The sequence below is a fragment of the Crocodylus siamensis genome, chromosome 14 (assembly GCF_052110815.1).
Source record: "Crocodylus siamensis isolate JL-2025a chromosome 14, ASM5211081v1, whole genome shotgun sequence".
In the NCBI taxonomy this organism is placed as follows: Eukaryota; Metazoa; Chordata; order Crocodylia; family Crocodylidae; genus Crocodylus; species Crocodylus siamensis.
Genome location: NC_143408.1, coordinates 11,277,208 through 11,301,352, shown reverse-complemented (window position 1 = coordinate 11,301,352; position 24,145 = coordinate 11,277,208). Strand labels below are relative to the sequence as shown.

The following is a 24,145-nucleotide window of genomic DNA, read 5'->3' as shown; positions in this document are numbered from 1 at the left end:
CCTACTGCCAAATTTTCTGACCTGTGGGGATCCCTGTGGGCCAGAGGTTGAGTGTCCATGGATTAGACAATCTTACTGGTCTATTCTTGCCTGAAAACCTAACTGATCACTAACTGATGATCCCTAACTCCAAGACAGGACAAAGCTATATAACTCTTTTTTCCCCTCAAAATTTGATCTGCTCAGTAAAGCACAGGAATTTCTAAGCACAGACATATTCTGAGATAAGTACGTGTTAAGGCAGAGAAGTATTGGACAGCACTGCATCCTGGGTGGTGGCAGCATGTAGGGCAGTGGCATTAGTAGCGGCTATTTTTGTGTTCTCTCTAAGTTGGTGCTTGGGGCTGGTGCCCCTTTGGCTCTCTTTAGTTATGTGGGGGCATTTACATGAGATGCCTTATTGTGGAGTTGACTAATTAGCTCTGCAGTAAAGCATCACCATCTATACATGTGGCACTATTAGGCTGGAGTAAACTAATTAACTGCCATAGGATAGTACTGTTTGACACAAGTACTATTCTACAGTGAAATTATTTAGTGTGCCGCAAAGCCCGTGTAGATGGTGACCAGGGCTGGCTGGGGCACTAATAGGGTGTTATAGCATAGGGGTGCTTGACAGCTGCACCACCCTGAATCAGTGTAGTGCAGTCCCGGTCACATGTGTAAATGCTGTACGTGGGAGCAATAAACTCCAGCATGAACTATACTGGAGTTTATTCAGGTGCACTAATTTCACCTGTAGCTGTGCCCTGTGTTAGGGAACTTTCAGGAAAGGTAAAAACCTCTCACCTTGGAGGAATTTATTCATGTTGTCTGTAGGTTTTCATCAGAATTTTACCTTGTCAGTGGGTCCTGTGCAATCCACCTAGACATAGCACAGGTGGCAGTGGCTTAAAGAAAGTTCAATTCGCTGTTCCCCTCGGCATTTTCACAACAACTGTAAAATGCTGATTCCAGATTCCAGCTTCCTCAAGTAAAAGCTCACCCCTGTCACTTCTATACCAACTACCTTTCCTGTTATGACATCTCAGTGATTTGGCTGGAGACAGTTTAAACCATCAGCTCTGTATTGTTGTCACATCAGCTAGTTGCTGCAAAGATGATTGTGGTGCTTAAAGAGAAACTGTGACTTCAGACAGGGAGTAAGAGGAAGGCAGACAAGTTCTACCGTGGAGGAGAGTGTTTTTTCTCATGTAAATGAATCTAGCAATGAAAGGGAAAGAGGGAAGAAAGAGAACCAGAAAATAACAGAGCAGCAGGATTGTCTCTGAAGAGAAGGGCTTTTTGGTTAGCATTTTCCAGGAGGCGTCAGCGGCCCTTTAAAGTGAAACTTCCAGATAAGAGACTTTAAAAGGTCACCTCTTTGTGAGGTGAGAGATTGAGAGAAAGGGAAAGGAGGGAAAGAGGGATCAACTGTCCAAGCTGCCTCTTTTATAGATTTCTGCATATACTTTTCAACTGTAAATGAGCCTCTGCAGAGATAAGGCAGACACTGGCGCTTTGGGCCTCTGTGTTTTGTCTGCAGGTAGCATATTTTGTTAACAATACCTGAATTTGACAATTCAACTACTGCTAAGAGGAGACAGGTAAGAAACATTTTTCCAGTTACCTGTGACCTAAATGCATATGAATGAGCCCTTGCTTCTCCATTATGTCAGTGGATCTCAGAGCCATCAGTTCTATCACAGCTGATTTAGAAGCCAAGAGAAGAGCCTCAGGTACTGATCCAGATACACTGATCAAACTACCTGGCAATATTTACTCACATTAGCATTATCTGACTTCATAGGCAAGACAATAACATCTCACAAAGTGATGAACAGACAAGCCAAATCTGATAAGGTCTGGATTTGCACTTGAAAATATTTACATTTAAAAGGATTTAAACATTGCTGCTCAGGAAGTCCTAGCATAAGCCATTGGAAGAGCAACAGCAAATTCATGTTGTTTGCGTGTTCCTTGATCAGTATACAATTAAAATATTCAGAGAGAGATCTACTACCTCCCAATTAAAATATTCAGAGAGAGATCTACTACCTCCCAAAAGAATCGGTGCTTATTCTCGTTGTTCTCTAACTTCACTTAACACAATCAGTAGTTTTTATTGAGAGCAACAGAATGCGTACGGCACTAGAAGTGATACCAGCAAAATATAAATATGAAAAGAAATTTATAGTGCATTCAGCCTTTCTTTTCCTGAAGTTACCTGCCTTTGAGTCTGGCACGTTAAGTTATCTGGGAGCCTGACGGTCTATTGAATCTGGATGCTGGAGGTCTACACTCTTATATCCAAATTACAGGGCACATGTAGATGTGCCCCACAGTACAGTTTCATCATTTAGTACTTGCTTTAGGAAGTACTAAATTACAGTAATTATATGTCTGGGTTTTCCCCGCCATCTCCCCTTTCTGGTTCCTCCCATCTCTGTCCAGGTGCTTTTTTAAAATATCAGCAAATGTCCAGGATTTCTCTGCCTCCACTTCCCCCAGCAAGGAGCTGGTTGGGGCTGGGGGCACCAGGGGAAGGTGACTGGAGGTTGGTCATTATATGCTCTGGGCGCAGGCCCGGCAGGTGCAGGCTGGTGAGAGAGGCGGGAGAGAGAGAGCGAGAATGTGCGTATGGCGCGTGCCTGCTGGCGCGGGGGCTGCAGCAGGACGGGGAGGCAGGGGAAGGGGTGAGGGGGTTCTCCGGGGCAACAGGGAGTTGTGTGGGCAGCAGGGTGGGGAGGGGGAGGGGGCTGCAGGTCAGGAGTGAGGGGTGGCAGCAGGTCGGGGGGGGTGGGCTGTGGCTTGGGAGTGAGGGGCAGGGCACAGGCCCTTCCCAATCATATATCCACTCCCCTCCTCCACAGGTCTCCTCTTTTTTGAAACTGGAAATCTGGTAACCCTAACTAAATCAGAACGCAGTTCTGGCAGTGCACTGTTATTTTTAGTAGCTACATCTGCGTAGCAACACACTATAGCAAGGTAGCTTGTCACTACAGTGACATAGTATCAGCATCACAGTTTCTCCTGCCGATGCTACATTTCTGTAGCAATAAGCTATGTCACTGTAGAGCATCACTACAGCAACGTAGCATCTCTTGCAGACGTGCCCACATTCCTGTAATTAAGAACCCATCCTCAGTACAGGAGATGATGAAGCATTGCTGAAAAAGTTATCTGAACACGTTCAGCATCACTTCATCTACCTTGTTCATTGACATCAACAGGCAAACAGAATAACATTTCCTGGTGCACACAAGGCCTAGGGGTATATTGTGGTTTGAAGGCATCTGTGTTGCTGCTGAAGTAGCTGTATTCTCAGGCCTGATCTAAACTAGAAAGTTTTACTGGCAAAACTTTTCTTCTGCTTACAGTATAGTACAGGTATCCACACTCAGTTTTGAGTCTTGCCAACCAAATTCTTAACATTTTCCAGCAAAGTTAAATAGGTTTCTTGAATGACATATGCCCTCAGTCAGTGCAGTTTTACTGACATAAGGCCTGCATAGATGCGGAAGTGCCTGTACTAATTCAAGCAATCATCTGCTCTCATCAAATGTTTAGAATATGCTGCCCAGGTATCACAGTAACCAGAATCCCACCCTTCAATCTAGACTCCCATGAGTTTTGAAAAAGACTTCTTTCCTGCCAGACTACCTTCGTAAGCATGCACATGCAGGCATACTTCCAGTTCATTCTCATGCTCCTGCAAGGACTAGGAGATAAGTTTAAATTTTTTTTTGACCAGTAGGAAGAAAGAATGTGTGCATACAGAGCTTCAGCTGTCCTGTAGGAATCAAGATATGTATAAGAAAATTGCAAAGTGTACAGCAACCTGGTAGTGAAGGCCCATGCCAGGCAAAGGGGAAGGAACTGTAGCAGGCTTACCAGAAGATACAGAAAAACAACCTTCATTCTGGTGCTATCTCTGATTCTGGTCACATTAGAAGAGCTTTATACCATAAAGAGTCAGGACTCCGCAGTGATTGTGATACCAGTGATGCAACTGGGTGTGATCTGCATTTTTTAGTACAGACTAATTGAATGTTTGATTTGTCAATACCAGAGTGGGGCCGGCTTTTAAAGATGCCTGGCAGGCACTGACAGCTGCAGCGAGAATCTGGATTTCACCTTGGTGGCAGCAGGGCTCCACTGCAGGGCTGCAGGAAGTTTGGGCCTAAAAGCAGCAAATCTGCTCCCTAATCTGTGTGCATGTACACCCAAGTAAACTGATCGCAGATTGCATGCATAGACGCGCCCAGTGCGTAAGGGAAGTGTGAAACTTATTGCCACCTGATATTGTGGAAGATGACGGTTTAGCCAGGTTCAAAAAGAGATTGGACATACTTTAGGACAGGGGCATCAGTAACTATTAAACACACGAGTTTGGGGCACAGCCTTTGAATTGGAACTTCCAACCTAGACCTTAAATGATGAAGGCTTCAAGTGAGAGAGGAACAGTGGGAAAAAAACCCTGGTCATACCATGTTCACTCTTCCTTTCAGCCTCCATTTTCTGCCACGGAGACACACAGGCTACTGGGCAAAACAGACCTATAGTCTGATCCAGTAAATGGCAATTCTTATGTTCTTGTGGTAGGTGAGGCCTTCTATAAACAATAACCAAGCTAAATCACAGGACCTGGTTGCCACGGGGTACTTTAATTATTGGAACATCTGCCTGGAGGGAAACACAGAAGTGCATAAGCAATCCAGAAAATTCTTGGAAAATATTGGAGAAAGCTTTTTCATACACATGGTGGAGAGTCCAAGTGGGGGGAAAGCTCTTCTTGACTTACTGCTCACAAACCAGGAGTAATAGGTTGAGAATGTGAAGGTAACTTGGATGAGAGTGACCATGAAATGACAGAGTTCAAGATTCTGAGGGAAGGAAGGAGAGCAGCAGAATAAGGATACTGGATTTCAAAAAAGCATACTTAGAGAACTGGTGGGCAGGGTGCCCCGAGAGGCAGGCTGAATGGAAAAGGAGTCCAGGAGAGCTGACTGTATTTTAAGGAGGCCCTTTGAAAGGCAGAGGAGCAAGCTATTTTGATAGGAAAGAAGAATGGGAAGTACAACAGGAGACCAGTCTGTCTGCAAAGCAGTCTCTCCAACGAGGTGAAACTCAAAATGGAATCCTACAAAAAGTGGAGACTCGGTTATTTATGAAGGAAGAGTATAAGGGTATTACTTGGGCATGCTAGGAGAAAACGAGAAAGGCCAAGGCATGATTTTAGAGATGCAACTGGCAAGTGACGTAAAAGGCAATAAAAGGGGATTTTACAAGTATTTCAGAAGAGGAAGGCCAAAGAAAGTTTAGGAATTAACTGAAGCAACTTCAGACCATTTACTTTTACTGAGAGCTCATGGAGGTCTGGTGAGGTCCTGGATGTCTGGAAAGGGCAAATATAGTGCCTATCATTAAGGGGAAGAAGGAGGATCTGGGGAATTACAGACCTGTCATTCTGGCCTTGATACTTGGAAAAAATCAAGGAGCAGGTCAAAGAATCTATTTCAAAGAACGTGGAGGAGAACAGGGCTATAAGGAACAGCCAACACATATTCACCAAGAGCGAATCATGCCTGAACAGCTTGATTTCCTTTTAAGATAAGGTGACAGTCTCTGTGGATGGAGGAAGAGCAGGGTATGTGATATACCTTGATTTTGGCAAGACCTTTGCAACCATCTCCCAAAGTGTTCTCATTAATAAGCTATGGAAATACAGATGAGATTAAAGTACTGTAAGATGGCTACATAACTGGTTGGATCATCATATTCAGTGAGAAGTCATCAATGGCTTGATGACTAGTTGGGAGAAAATATGAAGTGGGGTTCCCCAGAGGTCTGTCTTGGGTTGGGTACTGTTCAACATCTTCATTAATGGGTTGGATGATGAGGTTGAATGCACGCTTAGCAAATATGATGATGATACCATGTTGGGTGAATTTGCAGATGCTCTGGGGAGAATGGCTAGGATTCAGGATGACCTGGATAACCTGGAAAAATCATCTGAAATCAATCAGATAAAATTAAATATGCTTCCAGTACTATAGAGAAGGACCTGGGGGTTACAGTGGACCATAAGTTGAATATGAGACAGCAGTATGCTTTTGTTTACAAAAAACCAAACAAACCCAACTCCACCCCGCTCCCTCCCCACAAAATCTCAACACCATATGGGATTTCATTAACAGGAGTATCACTTGAAAATCATGGGAAATTATGCTTCCACTCTCTTGAACACTGATGAGGTCTCACTTGTAGTGTACTGTGTCCAATTTTGGACCTCTCACTTCAAGAAAGATATGAACAGATTGGAAAGAGTCCAGCAGGGAGCAACAGAAATCACTAGCAGTCTGGAGAGCATGACATATGAAGAAAGTCTGAAAAAACTAGGATTAATCTGGAGTGAGGGGAGGTGTTGATAATAGTTTTCAAATACCTGAAGGAAGACTATAAAGAGAATGGAGATAGCTTCTCTGTGGTTATAGGGGACAGGACTAGGAACAATGGGCTCAAACAGCAGCAGAGAAAATATAAGTTAGAGATTTGATCAAAAGTTGGAACAAGTTATCTAGAAATGGTGGAATCTCCATCCCTGGAAACTTTCAAGAGCAGTTTAGACTTGACTAGGGTGGTTGAGTGAGGGATGATCCTGCCTTGATGATCAGGAGTAGGTGACTTCATGAGGTGCTTTATATCCTTTTCCTGTGACAGCTGTGCACGTTTGTAGATATTATATCATTGCCCACTAACTGAGTACAACCCAGTAAGCTGGAATGTTTTCTAGTCTTCACTAGTTTTCTGCTGTCCAAGCAGCTTTCATTTCAGTATTTATGTGCCGCAATGTGTGGTTTGTAACTAAGGGTACGTATACACATGCAGCAAGGCTGCTCCAACGTGCTATAATTACAGAACATAAGAGCAGACTTGATTAATTGAGTCTGTTGGACTGTGATAATTACTGCACTCCACCAGACTCCAGTATCACATGTATCAGCATCCCTACACTGAAAAATGGCGGCAGGAGTGCTTTAAATATAGCTCATTTGACAAGTTTTAGTTAAAGCTTCCCTGCCACCATTTTTCAGTGTGGGGGTGATGATACACATGACATGCTGGGTGCTTTAATTAGTGTGGCTCTCAGAGTGTTTCCACCCTCCCCTCCACTCCCAGAGCACATGTATAAATACCACAAAAGTCCTGCAGTCACTGCTAGTCATCCCAGGTTTGCATCACACACAATTGTACCACTCCATGCTCATAGTAAACACCCAACTCATTGTTCCACTGTTCACTGTTGTGATCACTGATCACTGCCTGCCTGCAGGATATGATCTACTTCATCCATGGTCTCTATAGCTGCCTGTACACATGCTTGGGGGTGGGAAGGGTGTGTTTTAATTAGAGCTGTTTCTGGATGGCTGCTCTAATTGAAACAGCTCACTGCCATGTGTATCAAGCCCCCATGGATTTTTAAATGGCTGCAGGATGCTTTATCTATAGCTCATTTGGCAAGGCTTAGATAAAGTGGCCCTGGCAACACTGGAGCATTCTAACTAGAACGTGAATAAACATATGTATAAGCAGCCTATAATGCTCCCATCCTTAGTAAGCCTGCTGTCTGTCTTATGTCTGGCCACTGATATTCCTTAAATACAAAATAATTCTTTGATCTGTCTTGAGACTGGACAAAAGCTTCACTGAGCTGTAAGGTGTCTATGTTTCCTTGTTATGAGGTGCAAAAAGGAATAGGATCATAGGGAAGTAGGGCTGGAAGGGACCTCACACGGCCTAGTCCAACCCCTAATGAAGGCAGGACCTTCCCCAAGTAAACCATGCCAGTCAAAGGTCTGTCCAACGTGCTCTTAAAATTTCCAGGGATCAAGACTCCACAGTTTCTCTAGGTAGCCTGTTCTAGTGCTTGACCACTCTCATAGCCACAAAGTTCCTTTTAATCTTCAACCTAAATTGCCTCTGCTTCAGCTTGAGGCCATTGCTCCCAGTCCTATCTCCTATGGCCACAGAGAAAAGCCCAGCCCAGCCCAATTCTTTATATCGCCCTTCAATAATTTAGGATCATAGCATCACAGGAAAGTAGGGCTGGCAAGGACTTTACAAGATCATATAGTGCAGTCCCTGCTCAAGGCAGGATTATCCCTGACTAAAACCATCCCAGACAAGTGTCTATCCAACCTGTTCTTGAAAATGTCTAAATAGATTGAGAGATGAAACAGGGGGATTTTCAGGAGTGATTATATCCTATCCATTATATAACCTACATTGTTTAACCTTTTCATTTGTGTTTCCTCAGGAAAATACTGGCCACATACCAAATGTTTGAAGAAGCCAATGCATGAGGGAGAGGTCTAACGTCTCCTGTTTAGAGAAGGGTCAGAGTACAGATATGCAGGAGAAAAAAGGTATCTTCCTTGGTGTCCCAGTTAGGCCATTCTTATGAATTATCCTTGACTTTCAGATTGTTGTTGTTGCTTATGTACCACGTACTGGGAAGCTTACCTACCATGTGCTGGGTCTTTATTGTAATGGCACAGAAATAGCAACAATGTAACAGTTCTATTTTAAATTGTGTTGCGTACTTAAAGTGGGAATTAAACTTTGGGGGTTTTTGTAGGAGAAGGTAAGTGTATCTACCTAAAATTTTCTGTTAACAATTTTTAATAGAACTTGAATTCATTGAGGATTTTCAGTTAAAATTATTATATGGTTTCTGAGTTCCAGACACCTACACTTTTTCCTTAAAAAGTTAATATTTTCAATATTGTAATTTTCAGATCCCCTTACATTAAAAACCTCAGACGGCAGAATGTTAGAATTTGTATTCTGTGAGTTTGGGGGGGCTTTCCAGTTTTAAATGACTAACTGTTGATTGTGAATAATGCTAATGACTATTTTCATATGCAGCTTCTTGTGTGTTATAGTCGGTAAATGAAGAATAACATTATGCCAGCAACATTCATTCATTGGCATAAGGTATGGATGCCTCTTAGAAGATTTTAGGAGATTTGTCATGTAGTCCAGTAGTGCGCCTGCCTGAAAGTGGGGCTAGCGTGGTACATGGAAAACCAAAACATGTCAGCGCAAACAAACTAGCTATTTATTCCTCAAAGAGCTTTGACCATGTCAACCAGCTGTAAGGAAAGAAGGCACCCCATCCTTATTTCCCCTTCCTTTTTGTGCCACAGTGCCTTTACATTCTTACATGAAGATCTTCGTGATGCTGGTCGGGCCTGCAAGACCTCAACAGTTTTCTTTGAGAAGAGCATTTAAAAAAAAGCAATGGTAACTGTGTTCAGGGTTTTTTTGGCCAAAAAATAGGGTAATGCACAGGACAGAGAGATAGATGACACATCCCCATATTCCATTGGATCACAGAGGGTAAGGACAGCTGCCTCTGAACAAGAAAGTCCTATTTTATAAGAGCTCAGGAGTTGGGAAACCTCAGAAATGTCTGGGTTCTGACTCATGATATTTGCAAGGCAGAATAGATCAGATAGAAATTAAATAGAAAGTATTGAATGAGTGGTGATTATTTGATGAGACGATGCATATGAGCCACCAATAAGATGGGTCTGTGACAAAGGCAAATGAGATCTGAGGATGTGTTAGGTATGGTATTTCTAGCAGAGATGGGGAAGTGCCATATTATTCCAATTAAAAGTTGTTCCTGGATATAAATAGACCCCATATTTTCTTGTTCAATTGTAGGAAAAAATAGCTCTTTCCATGCATATAAGTCAATAGCTTGATGAAGTCCCTGAATTGCTATTGCCTTTACAAAATCCTTTGGGAGAATTCAGTCACCAAGAAAAGGGCCGAAAGGGCAAAACACTCTAGAAATAACAAAATAAAAACTGCACAGAAAAAAAAATGGTCTGGATTTTTTTTTGCATGCACAAAAATACCACAAATACAGAAGTCAAGATTGCAGGAGGCCTGATTATAGGTTGACTACATGTATAAGTGTAATTTTTGGGGGGAGGGGCAGGAGGGGTTGGAGTAAAAAATGGACTTATAATCAGAAATGTACACTATTAGTGTGATTGAACAAGACCATGGTGAGCTCTCATTTGGAATACTGCACACTACTCTGGTCATCTGTGTTAAGGAAAGATAATTTTTTAATGGTCAACCTGGATGAACAGGGAAATGGAGACTTTATATGAAAGGAGATAATGGGCTTGTCTACACTTAGCACTGAGAATACTCCTTCAGCAATCCCTTAGTTGAGGATGATTGTCTTCCATGATTGTTTTATCTGTGTGTCCAAAGATGACTGATGAGGCCTATCAGGGATCGACAGACTCTACTTCAGCTTAGACATGTGTTTCCATGTGGGGTGGGTGGTGCTGGATTCTTGATTTGGTCTGAAACATGTGCTCCAGCTTTTCCATCTCCTCTTGTTAAGAGATTTCAAAGTACTGAGATCACTGCAGCAGACTTTTCCTCCATTTGTGGTGATTCTGGGCAATAGTCTCCCATGAGTTGACATGGATGTTGCATTTTTTTAAGTTGGCCTTGAGATTGTTTCATAAGTGCTTTCTTTGCCCTCCTCTTGAGCATACATCTTCGCTGAGCTGGGAGAATAAAACTTGCTTTGGGAGTCTGGAGTCAGACATCCAGATAACATAGCCAGCCCAACGTTTATGTTAGATGATCATTGCCTCAATACTCACACTGTTTACTTGTAGGAGGACACTAATATTGGTGTGTCTGTCTTCCCACTGGATTCTGCAGGCAACACTGATGGTACTTCTCAAATAACTTTAGATGTCTCCTGTATGTTTTCCATGTCAGCTTCATACAGCAAGGTAGAGATAATGACTGATAAACCATGAGCTTGGTTTCAGATCTGATACCTTGATCTTTGAAAACTCATTTCTTTAGGTGTACAACGGCTGCACTTGCACATTTGAGGTAATGTTGGATTTCTTCATCGATGTCAGTCTTCTGCGAGAGACGGCTTCTGAGGTATACAAAATACACAGTGTCTCCAGAGTCTCACTATGGATCTGGATTACTGCAGCTGGGGACTATTCATTAGGAGCTTGGTGGTCAAGGGTCTTAGTCTTCTGAATGTTAAGTGGCAGTCCTATTTTCTTGAATGCCTCAGTAAAGACATTGACAATTGCCTGAAGATCTGCTTCTGAGTGAGCACACACTACAGCATCATCACCATATTGGAGCTCAACAGATGAGGTCATGGTGATCTTGGTTTTGGCTTGGAGTCAGCTAAGATTATATAGCTTACCATCCATTTGGTAGTTTAGCTCCACTCAGACTGGAACCTTGTTGGTGGTCAGATGTAGCATCACAGCAAGGAATATTGAGAAGAATGTTGGAGTGATGATGCAGACTTGCTTAACTCTTCAAACTTGCTTGACGTCAAAGGGATCTGTGATAGATCCATTACTGACACCACTCACATACCATCAAGGAGCAGGCAGAAAATGGTGACAAATTTCAGTGGGCATCCATACTTCAGAAAGATCCTGTAAACCCATCATGAGATTCTGGAAGGAGCTCTGCAGCAAGTATACGGAGACAGTTCAGGAGGGTTCTCAAAGTGATCTTCCTTGTGGTGGACAGCAACACAATCCCTTCATAGTTTCCAGAGTTAAATTTGTCTCCTTTCTTGAAGATTGTCACAGTCATGGTATCCATGAGATCATCTGGGATTTCATCATCATTCCAGATCATTAAGATGAGGGCATGGAGATGTGATGTGAGCTTCTCTACCCCTGCTTGAAGATTTCATTTGCTCCAGCTGCCTTGTCATTCTTCATCTGCTTGATTGATTCATCTACATTGCTGATTCATCCCAAAGCAGGTTTCACCTCATCAGAAGTTGGAGGGATTCTGAGATAATTTCTGACTGGATATTTTAGAGAAGGAGTTGAGAACACTCTTATCAGCAACAGAGTCTCCACTAAGAAGGTCTTCAAAATGCACCTTCCAATGGGCATTGATGGCTCTCCATTCCTTGATCAGGCTTTCTCCATCCTTAGGTCTCAAGGGGGCCTAGTTTCCTAAGTGCTCAGACTTTAGATGACTTTGGTGTCACTGAAGAAATCACAGATGTTGTGGATATCAGTGAGATGTTGACTCTCCTTCGCCTTGTCTTCCCACCATTTGTTCTTCATATCATGGATCCTCCTTTGGATCTCTGCCTTGGCTTGCTGGAGTGCAATTTTCTTCTGCTTGGAGTTGGTGTCATTTTGCCAAACTTAGAAGGCCTTGCACTTGCAATCAATAACATTTGGATCTCCTGGTTATTCTCATCAAACCAGTCTTGACGTTTCCTGGTAGAGAATCCAAATGCCTCTTCACAGATGCAGATGATAGTGGCCTTGAGGGAACCTCGTGTGCTGCTGACATTCACCCATTCTTGTTGATTGGAATTCACTGTTTTTTTGTTGAGGCACTGGTGGAAGAGGTTTTGCTTACTTGGGTCCTTCAATGTTGATCGTCTGTTGGCATTGCTTCTGCTGCAGTTGTCATTTGGGAGTCAGTTTGAGTGACATAACTGAGAAGATGAGTCAGTGATCAGTCCAGCAATCATCAGCTCCTTGTGTAGCTCAGGTGATCTCTCTTTTGTATGACATTTTAGGATTGCAACATTCATAGATTAATATCTAAATTTGATAACCATTCAACTGCTTCAGGGGTAGCTGCATGGATTATTTTAGATCACCATTAAATGATCTAATTGGGCAATCATTCACAATGTGTTGCACCATCTGAAAAATTGCACTATAATCACAACCCAAAATCTCTTTGATTTTCCATTTATGGAGTAGGCACCCACATTTTCCATGAAGTCCAGATGCGATAATGGACATCTTTGTGATCCCAGGCATGGATAATGACATAATCAACCAGGTGCCAATGCTTAGATTGTGGGTGTTGCCATGATGTCATGTGGCTGCTTTTCTGGTGAAACAGGTTGTTGATGATGGTGTTCTGCACATTTGGTCAAAAGGAGCATGCCATTGGAGTTGACCTTTCCTACTCCTTCCTTGCTGATGGGTCTGTTCCAGAGGTTAGAGTCCTTTCCAACTGGCATTGAACTCACTGATAAGAATACATCTGTCTTCCTTTGGAATGTCAGAAAGGACTTGGTCAAGTTGGCATAGAATTCCTCCTTAGTTTCATTGGCGGCATCAGGAGTCAGGGCATACATGCTGATGACAGTAGCATATTGGCTCTCCACCCATTTAAGATGAAGAGCTATGAGGCACTCTTAAATTCCAATAGGGAAATCATTGAGTTGGTTTATAAGTTCATTCTTAATGGCAAAACCAACTCCATGAAGTCAGTATTCTCCTTCCTGTTTACCCTGCTAGAAGATATAGCCGCCTCCATGTTTTCTGAGCTGCCCATCTCCTGCTGGCTGGGTCTCACTTAGTGCAACTACATAGATGTTGTGGTGCCTCAGTTCTCGGGCCATGATTGCAGCACATGCTCTGGGCATTCACTGTTAGCTGCTTCTGTCACCGTTAGCTGGTTTCCAAAGGGCTTGTGTAACGAATGTGCTGGAAAAGCTGTTGTCATGGAAGATGCCTGTGTGTGACTTCTTTTATTGTGGAGAAGCTGTTGCATGTGTCCACATGGCTCTTCACAGAACGGGACCTTGATCCAGTGGTGAGGAAACCAAGACAACTGGGATGTCATTCCACTGCAGCCTTCATCCACCTTCACAACTGTTGAGATTTTGACATCTTCTTCTGCCTGCTCTACCACTGCAGACATGTAGACCTATGGCTGGGGGCTGGGCAGGTTTATTATACCTGGAACTAGCTACTTGCCTGTCATGAATGACAGAGTGTTTCAGGGAGCATTTACATGCCATCTTCTCCACCCCACCACTCACCCTTTGGGGCTGGCCATGTAAACAGTCCCACCACTGCCACCACCTCCTCTTCCAGCCTCCAGTGTGGTGGCTCCCTCCCCCCTGCCCGCTTCCACCTCCTCCCCCAGAGCATCAGGGATTCCCCCCATCTCCACTACCCCTCCTGCTCCTCTCCCTCCCTCTCTCCTCACCTCCCACTCCCTGCCAGCTGTTGTTGGGGCCAGGCAGCAGGGGGGCGCTGCCAAGGTAACCCCCTCTCCCCTCCACTCCCTGCTTCCCTCCATTCCCTCCTTCCCTGCTACTTGGCCCCAACAACACCCACCACCATGACCCCCCCTTCACTCTCAGGCAGGGAAGTAGGGGGAAGCCCCGCTGCTCAGGGGGCCGAGGCCTGTCTACCACCACTACAAACTTCCCCAGCAGTGGCGCAAAGTTGGGCCCGTGCAGCCTGGGCCCACACAGCCAATTGCCACCCACCCTCTCGATGGCCAAAAGCATTATGGACAGACAGATACATAGACAGACGGACTAAGCCCTTTATTATAACAGAATGCTGGTGAGAAGCTTGGCCTCCACCCACTTTCTCCCACTTCAGCATGCACACATGTCTGGAAATGAGACACTGTAACCCTTTCAGAGCAGCAAAACACATTCTCAGATTTTCTATCTTGAGCATAGAAAATCTCACAGATCTTCTATCTTGGTCTGTGCTCAGGGTCATTTTAAGGCAGATTCATTGCCTTATTTCTGGGATTTGGCATGCATGGATCATGAGCGAGGGAGGGGAGGAGGATGTTCATCAGTGATTTAGTTTAGCTGAGAGAAGCTAAAATTTCAGCTTTGGAGGATATGAAGGGGTAAACAGCAAGGAGGGAAAGAACTATTTAATAGTGTCACAAGCAAATTTAGGCTGGAAACTAAGAGAAAGGTTCTAGCCACCAGAGGAATGAAGTTCTGGAACAACTTTTCAGTAGGAACGAGAAAATAAACTGGTTTTAAAATGGTGCTTTAAATTTATTAAATAAATTACAGGAGCTTGGGCCACTGGGACTGAGCAGTTCTGGGCTCCAGCTGAGTGCTGGAGCTGCCCCAGCTCCTAGACAGCATGCGGGACCCTACCAAGCGGTGCTGCACCTGCACGATGTGAGAGCTGCCGCACAGATGCCAAGCAGGGGGAGGATCCCTGCTGCCTGCCTGCCCCGTGCTGCATGGGGGGACTCTGCAATGGGCCCTCAGAGGCCTTGATCACTGCTGCTGCATCTAGTGAGTGTGGGACTTTTTTTTTTTTTTTTTTTTAAAGTGCCAGGAGGCTGAGGCTGAGGCTGAGGCTGGGCAGCCATGGGGGCTTTTCCTGCAGCTCCTCTGGCTGTGCCTGCCTCTCCCTAGGCGGGGGAGCCACTGCCCTGCCCAGTCCCATCCCCCATCCAGCCCCAGCCTCCCGGCAGTCTAAAAGGAGGGCCGGACTTTTCCCGGGGGGTGCCTCCGAAACATCTGAAACATTTCCGAAACATTTCAGATAGTTTTGTTTAGTTTCAGAGATGGTTCAGCGCCTTCTGTTTCATTTTGGATTCAGTGTTTTGGGTGGCAAAACAGGCCAAAACACCTCCAAAATGAAATGGCTGCCAAAATTTCGCACAGCCCTCACCCCACAATTTTTATGGTGTCAGAAAAATTGTAGAGTTCTCTTACTTGCTTGGGTTTTTCCAGCCTTCAGGGGAAAACTGGCTGCTTCCAAAGTTTGTGAAAGAAATTCAGGTTCTAAATTTAAACTTAGGTGCACATTAAAAAGGCTGCCTATGCACGTGCATGGAGGAGGTGGTGGGGTGGGAGGATGTATGTTAATTCAAGTGGCTTCCAGACAGCTGCTCTAATTAAAGTGCCTCATTGTTATGTGTATTAAGCCCCTGTGTGTTTAAAAGTGGCCGTGGGACACCTTCTCTAAACCTCATTCAACAAGATTTAGATAAAGCGTCCCATGGCCATTTAAAAATGTGCAGGGGCTCAATATACATGAGTCACGTGAAGTGATGCTGCATCAATGCTGGAGCGTTCTACTTAGAACATGTTCTAATTAAAATGCCAATAAGCACGTGTATAGGCAGCACAATAGTAGAGCACTTGCAAGTGAGTGCTGAGGGGACTCCCTTTAACTTCAGAGGTAGGAGAACTGCTGCTTCATCTTTCTTCATTGCATACCATTTCATTCCCATTCCTATCCAGTTGCCCACACTCCACCATTCCCATCCCACTCTAGGCTTCCCCACTGTCTCCTCCCATCTCTTCCGGTGTTTCTCTTCCAGTGTTGTTTCCCATCACATATTCTCTCTTCTCTTTTTCCCTGTACCCCTTAGCCTCCCTCCTATTTTCTTTATTCCCATATGCTCTTTAATCTCCTCAAAACCCACAATCCCACAAAATCCTTAACTTTCCCTCCTTGTATCCAAATTCCCCAGACACTCTTTTGTTTTGCTTCAGATTCCATCTTGCTTCCTTTGTTTTTTTAACTTCTTCATGATCTCAACCTTAACTCCCTTTCACCATACTTCTTATATGGGAATGATAATACTCAGTATTTACATGTTCAGAACAGCATACAATACATTCATCCTCCCAATACTGTTGAGGTGAGTGTCTAAAACAACTAGAATTACCCACTTACGAAATTTAGGCATCAAGTAGACTTGAATTAAAAATGTGTTAGCCAACATGTTGTAACTGTTTGGAGGCTATAGCACAGATAATAAAGTATGCATATTTCTGTTAAGATGGCATAGCTAATGTCTAGAGGCCAGCCTAGTTTTTTATTTGACCATTTCAGTAGTATTGTACTAACCTTTTCAAACATACATTTGTATGGTGTGCATTTTAAAACCATACATGTAAATCCTAATCTAGATAAGGCCTTGTGGAATCTCAGCATGGGTACCAAAGTACTTGTACCCCATTTGGGGGAAGTATTAGCAAGTATCAAGTACAGTTGGCCAATAAAAGTAACAGAGTCAATAACCAAGTCAGTGACTGGATAAAAGGAGTCTCTTCTAGGCTCAGGGGTCCCTGGGAAGTAAATGGGGATTTCTGCCAGTTCTGCAGACCTGGAAAGAGAGCTTTTGTGACTGAAAGAAGGAATAGAGTGGAAGGACACAATCACTTAAAAAATCTTGGGCCAGACTTAATGAAAGCCCATATTCAGCACAGTTCCTTTTTCCAAGTTATTTCTACTACTTATTTCTATTGTTCTACAAATCAGCAGCTCTCAAAGGATGGCATAAAACTTCAGATTAAAACACTTAGATAACAGTCTAAACTTTATGATTCAGCTGAAACAAAAAAAAAATCTCACTCCATGATGGGATTGCTACAGGATGAGCCAGAGGTTTCCTGCCTGAAGGTCAGACATAGCATGCTGTAAAGTGTGTGTGTGTGTGTACACAGAATTAAAAACAGAAAATGTAAATTATCTGTATTACAATATGGACAATGCCTTGTGTGTTAGTTAACCCTCCAAAACTGCAGAAGCCAGAAGGATAAAACATGCCTGTGTTGGCATTCTACTGTAATGGGGAATAAAATTACTTGGGGAGGCAGCCAGAAGAGGCAGATTTAGATAGAAATGGAGAGAATTAGTAGTAGTGAAGGGGCCACTAAATGCAGCAGGCAATGGCTGAGGCCAATAGTCTTAATTAAGAACAGTATCCAAACTTGTATTTTCATTTTCTCTCAGCCAGGATTTTCTGTCAAGACATTGTGCATAAAAGGGCATCAGCAACCTGTAACAGGAGCTGCCGGTGGAACAGGCACAGACTGTAGCACTTTCCAGACAGATCGTACTCTATAACCAAAAGTGTCAGTCCTTGAGAAGAGGTGGCCTAGTGACACAGTCAGTTAGCCCGTCAGGGCCAAGGTGCATTAGTGAAGTTGGGCTGAAGAAAACCCAAGAACTGAAACACATGGGGACACTGCAGGGTAGGTAGGACTAGGCACATTGCTCACCACCTTTTGCTCTCCTGTTTGCACCTTTCTTTTCTTCTTATAATCTCATCAGGTTATAAATCCCTGACACAATGTGAATACAGAAGTCCCTGTCAGTCTGTATAATACCAAAAACATGGAACATGACTGAACAAAAATCACAAGAGGTAGTATAAACTGTAACCCAGGAGGAAAGACAGAAGCCTATATATAGCAGATTAGCTGACAGTCAAGCAGTCTTGAACTAGGAGTACCTTACAGCATCGTACAGTGGGCTGCCCGCAAGTCAGATTCATCTGACTCCACATTTATTTAATCGTTCTGCTGTTTCCAGATTCTGCCCCTGGATTTTAGGTCTGCTTGGTCCTTAGTGGGTTCATAGGCAACACTTCAAAGAAGTTCACTTCTAACTGTAGTAACTCACTGCTAGGCAGAGGGAAGGGTGATTACACAACAAAATCCAAACCCCAGGGTACACATCTTTTATATTGACTTAAAATAAAAAAAAAACAAAAAAAACCCAACTCTAAAACATTAATGGCATAGCAACATAGCAAAACAATTCACTTGAAAAAGGAAATAGTGTTGTGTGGAGTTAATAGTTCCTAGCTCTTTAGGAGAAATGTTTTCAGTAGTACTCCACAACTAGACTGGATTAACTACTGTTCCAGGTATCTTCTGACAAAATGTAGTTCTTTCCCCTTTTTCAAAACATTAAAATGTGGATCTGCCCTGAAATGTGACTCTCAGAATATGTGGTCCTTGTTTATTGTCCTTCTCCGACTCTAAACTTTGATCAGTTTACAAGTGAGAAGATTTTATTCCTCCCTGCCAGCCTGGCACCTGGGAGCTATGCTGGGCTCTCATATCACCAATAACAAAGGTTCTCACATCAGTTAAACTGTTTCAAACCCAGAGCTTTCAGATTCTCACTTCTGCTGCACAGTGCCGCTCCAAATTTTCACCTGTAATTTGCATTTAGTTAAATTCTGTTTAAGACCACAGAACTAAAAACAGAAAGCAATTCCCTTCTCAGACTTCAATTGGTTTCACAGGCCGACGTGCATGTCTTTTATATATACAACAGATAGATTTTATCTGTGTATGTGGGCTCATTCAGCTGGGAAGAGCAGTTGTAGCTGCCCAGTTGATGAAAAAGACCCATTCTTGATCTAGAAATATCTTTGCTTAGAGAGCAAAATATTAGCTAGCTTTGTGAAGGCGAGGAAATGGCTAAGCAAACCCCTTGCAGTCATCCATCCTACTAACTATCAGAGCCGTTTTTACTGGGGGCCACTTGGAAAGGAGTTTGAATTTGCCATACTGTACCTTTGCATTGTATATGCACTCTGCAAGTCAGAAAACAGTGCAGCAAGAAACTGGCAGAGTTAGTGAGAATTTATACAGCAATCTCCAGCTTGGCTGTTGCTATCCAAGCCAGAGAAGTTAATAACCCCCAAGGAAAGGAGAATGACTTTTAAGAAGCCATGGTAACTCACCTGCGTTGCTTTTCCTCTTTCCACTGAGGTGTTTTTCCCTAGAAAAGCCCTTTCATCCAGCTCCGGTGCCTCCCCATAAGCTCCCTTCACTCACTGACTGCTGAGTTACCCTAGCCAAGTGAAAGGTTTTGTTGGGGAAAGTGGGAGGTGTGCAGCAAGTTTGCATACAGAGCTTAAAGGCACAGGCTGAGAACCAAGAGATGAAGTCTGAAAGCACAATGCCGCTTTAAGACAATGGCATAATAGGGTTCAACGTTTATTCGTTTTTAATTCCTGAGCATAGATTTAATGGACTCAGTTTGTGAGTACATTGTTATTTCTAGTTGCCTCAGGCTGGAAACTCAGCCTAACGTCTAAGTTCTTTGTTCCTTTTAGCTTGTCAGGAAGATCCTGCAGGATAGATTCTGCTGTGCTCCCCCGGCCTTTCCCTCCCTGGAGCTTTATAAGTGTCATCAAATGCAGAATTTTACCTTTCATGATGCAATTAGTTTATTAACTACTCAGAGCGGTGTTGACTTCATAAACTAAAAGCTTGTTAGCAATAAGAGTCAATAGATGCGATTCAGTCCACAGAAGTAGCAACTAATTTTACAGAACTGCTTTTCACAACAAAATGTCTATCTTTGTTACTTATCTCATCCACTAGTCGTCATAGTAGTGATGTAGTGCCCTGGCATCAGATGAGAGAGTCCACTCCAGTGCCAGGAGGAAGAGGAGGCACTCCAGTGCCTAAGAGGAAGCAATAGATGATGGTGGTAGGTGACTCCCTCCTGCAGGGCATGGAAACATTCATCTGCTGGCTTGTCCTGTTGACTCAGAAGGTCTGCCGCTTGCTAGAAACCTGTATCCAAGATACAATAGTCCACTGACTACTAACCCATGCTGCTCATCTATCTGGGCACTAATGATACTGCCAGAGATGAAGTTGAGCAGATCAATGACTACATAGCTCTTAGTGCAAGGGTGAAGGAAACAGGGTGCCCAGGCAGTGTTCTTACTGAGCACACATATCCTGGAAATTAATGCATGGCTGAAAAGATGGCATTGCTATCAAGACTTTGGCTTCTTTGACCTGGGATGGTGTTCAAGAAGATGTACTGATGGGAAGAGGTGGGATGAAGAGAGAAGAGTATCTTCACACGTAAACTGAGCAAAGTTTAGAGACAGAGAAGGACAATAAACAGGGACCACATATTTGAGAGTCACATTTCAGGGAAGATCCACATTTTAATGTTTTTTTAAAAAGGGAAAGAACTACATTTTGTCAGAATATACCTGGAACAGTAGTTATTCCAGTCTAGTTGTGGAATACTACTGAAAATATTTATTCTAAAGAGCTAGGAATTATTAAGTCCATACAACACTATTTCCTCTTTTTAAGTGAATTGTTTTGCTATGCTGTTAATGTTTAACACTAGGGAGGATGTCATGGTGACCATCTGCTACCAACCAGCAAACCAGGAGGAGGAGGCCTTCTTTAAACAATTGATGAAAGCTTCCAAATTGCAGGACTTGGTTCTTATGGGGAACTTTGATTATTGGGACATCTGCTGGGAAGCAAACACAGCAGTGCACAAGTAGTCCAGAAAATTCTTGGAGCAGACCGGGAATAATTTTTTGATACAGATGATGGAAAGGCCAACTGGTCTTTGGCCAAAGACATGACTTACTGCTCACCAACATGGAAAAATTGGTTGAGAATCTGAAGGTGGAAGGTAACGTGGGTGACAGTGATCATGAAATGATAGATCCTAAGGGGAGTATGGAAGGAGAGCATCAGAATAAGCATACTGGACTTCAGAAAAGCAGAATTCAACAGGCTAAGAGAAGTGGTGAGCAGGATCCCCTGGGAGGCAAGTCTGAGTGGAAAAGGAGTCCAGAAAAGCTGGCTGTATTTCAAAGAAGCTCTCTTGAACAGGAGCAAGCTACTCCAACGAGGCAGAAGAATGGAAAGTGCAATAGCAGACCAGGCTGGCTAGAAAGCAATCTCTTCAGAGTTGAAACTCAAAAACACTCCTACAAAAAGTGGAAATACGGTCATAGTACTAGGGAAGAATATAAGAGCATCACTTGGGCATGCAGGGAGAAAATTAGGAATTCCAAGTCATGATTTGAGATGCAGCTGGCAAGGGATATAAAAAGGCAATAGGAGGGAATTTTGCAGGTACGTTAAAAACAAGAGGAAGACCACAGAAACCATAGATCCCTTATGGAATGCAGAAGGCAGTCTTGCTACAGATGATATAGAGAAGGCTGAAGTATTTAATGCCTTTTTTACTTCAGTTTTAATAAATAAGGGTAGCTACCAGATGATGAGTGCAGTTGGCAGCAGAGATAGGGAAGATGACAAACAGCCTGGAGCAGTGGTACTCAGCCTTTTTCCTAGCAGGCCAGATGGGTAGTACCTGGTCTGATCATGGACCGGATGATGGCTCTGATCCAGCACCTAAGGCCACTGTGACAGCCACCATTTGGCTATATGGGCAGCCTGGGCTGAGCCTGGCCCCACAGGTGTAGCAGTGGGCTTTACCCAGCCCTGTGAAAGACATGACCTGCCTGGAGGGGCGAAGAGGGCATTGCTTGGCCCCACTGGGGATAGGGGACCTGGCTCAGCAACACCCCAGCCCCATGGGGGGGGGGGAAGGGAAGTGGGCCCCATGAGGGAAGCATGTGGCTGGCTTCAACTTGACCCCATGGGGGAAAAGAGGGTGTCCCTCAGCCTTGTTGGGGGGAGGGAGGGGCATGGTCCCAAACCAGGGGCATGGTCCCAAACCAGGCTTGTGCAGGGAAGGGGACATAGTCTGGCTCTGACTGCATGGGGCTTGGGAATTTGACAGGGGTGTTAAGGTGGCCATAATAATGACCTCCCCTGACACCATATTTTCCATCTCTTGGGAAGGCCTGCAGGCCAAATATGATGGCTCTGTGGACCCCATTTAGTCTGTGGCCTGGAGGTTGATCATCCCTGGTCTAGAGTAATGGCAGAACAGGTTAGAGATTACTTAGAGAAGGTAGATACTTGCAAGTTGGCAGGGCCAGATGAGATGTACCTAAGGATACTGAAGGGATTGGCTGAGGTGATTCTAGAACCATTGGCTATCCTCTTTGAGAACTCGTGGAGGTCAGGAGAAGTCCTGGATGACTGGAAACATATACATATACATATACATAGTGCCCATATTTAAGAAAGGAAAGAAGAAGGATTTGGGGAACTATAGAACAATCAATCAGTCTCACCTCCAGATCTGGAAAGATCATGGGGCAGGCCTTCAAGGAATCCATTGTGAAGCACCTAGAGGAGAACAAGGGGATCAGGTCAGGAAGTTAGCGTGGATTCACCAAGGGCAAGTCATACCTGACCTACCCGATTTCCTTCTATGATAAAGTGGCAGGCTCTATGGATGATGGGAGATCAGTTGACATTGTATACCTTGATTTTAACAAGGGTTTTGACACCATCTCCCACTACATTCTTTTTAGCAGGCTAAGAACAGAGTAGACTAAAGTATTGTAAGGTAGATATATAACAAGTTGGATCACTGTACAGGCAGTCCTTGACTTACAGCCTTTTGAGTTACAATGGTTCACACTTACAACATTTATAAATTGACACCCTGTTTCAATTTTATAACATCAGTTTCAACTTTACAACACTTGATCCGATGCGATCCCATGCCAGCGAACAAGTTTGCTGCAACACTGATCTCCCTGGATAACATCTGTCCAAACTTCCTTGGACACTTTCTTTAAGAAAGCAGACACGACTCCAGAAAAACCTGCAGCCAAGACTCCTGAGAAGACTCCAGCCAAGAACCCTTCAAAAAGTCCAGCAAAGTCACCTCAAAAAAGTCCTTCCAAATCAATATGATTGCTAGTTACAATATAAATACATTAATGTAGCCATATTACTCATCTATAATTGAGCGAGTACAAAATTCTGGGTTATTTTTGGTGAAAATAGGGTATCAGGCTTTGGTTCAGGAACCAATCCCCCATTTAGAACATTGTTTCTTATGAGAAAATTGGTACCGAGTTACAAAGTTTCAACTTAAGACAGGGTTTTCAGGAACCAATTGTGTCGTAAGTCCAGGGACTGCCTGTACCAGCAAGTCATTCTCAGTGGTCCAATATCTGACTGGGAGGAGGTGGAGCTCCCCAGAGGTCTGTTCTGGTATTCTTTAATATCTTCACCGATGAGTTGAATACACTTTTAGCAAATTTGTTGGTGACACCAAGTTGGGTGGGATTGTGGACACTTCAAAGAGCACAGCTAGAATCCAGAATGGCCTGGATAGATTAACAAATATAGACTGGGGAATGACTGGCTAGGTTCCAGTACTGTAGAAAAGGGTCTGGGGCTAATGGTGGCCCATAGACTGAATGAGCCAATGGTGTGCTTTTGCTGAAAAAAAACCAAAAACAAACACCAACAGAAAACTGGGTTGTATTAATAGGAGTGTCACTTGCAAGTCAAGTGAAGTGATTCTTCCAGTCCATTTGACACTGCTGAGACTTCACCTGGAGTACTATGTCTGGTTTTGGGTCCCACACTTCAAGAAGGGCGCAGATAGTTTGGAAAGAGTGAAGTGCAGGGCAACAAAAATAGTTAGGGATGTGGTAGACAAGACTTATGAGGAAAGGTTGAAAGAGCAAGGGTTATTTAGTCTGCAGAAGAGAAGATTGAGGTGGGATTTAATAACAGTCTTCAAATACCTGCGTGCCAACTATAGAGAGGATGGAGATGGACTTTCCTCTGTGGCTGTAGGGAAGAGGATTGGAGCAATGACCTCAAGCTTCAGCTGGGGAAACTTAGGTGGGC

At 43.7% G+C, this 24,145-nt stretch overlaps 1 protein-coding gene across 1 annotated transcript in view; it reads right to left on the bottom strand.

Moving 5' to 3' along the window:
* Positions 1–24,145, bottom strand: part of TMPRSS9 (transmembrane serine protease 9) — a 94,872-nt gene that overhangs the window by 64,715 nt on the left and 6,012 nt on the right. The window contains exons 3-4 of the mRNA XM_090027210.1: positions 22,564–22,618; positions 19,327–20,167 (exon numbers count right to left, since the gene is read on the bottom strand). The gene's annotated coding sequence lies outside the window, so the exon portion shown is untranslated. The remainder of the gene's footprint in view (positions 1–19,326; positions 20,168–22,563; positions 22,619–24,145) is intronic.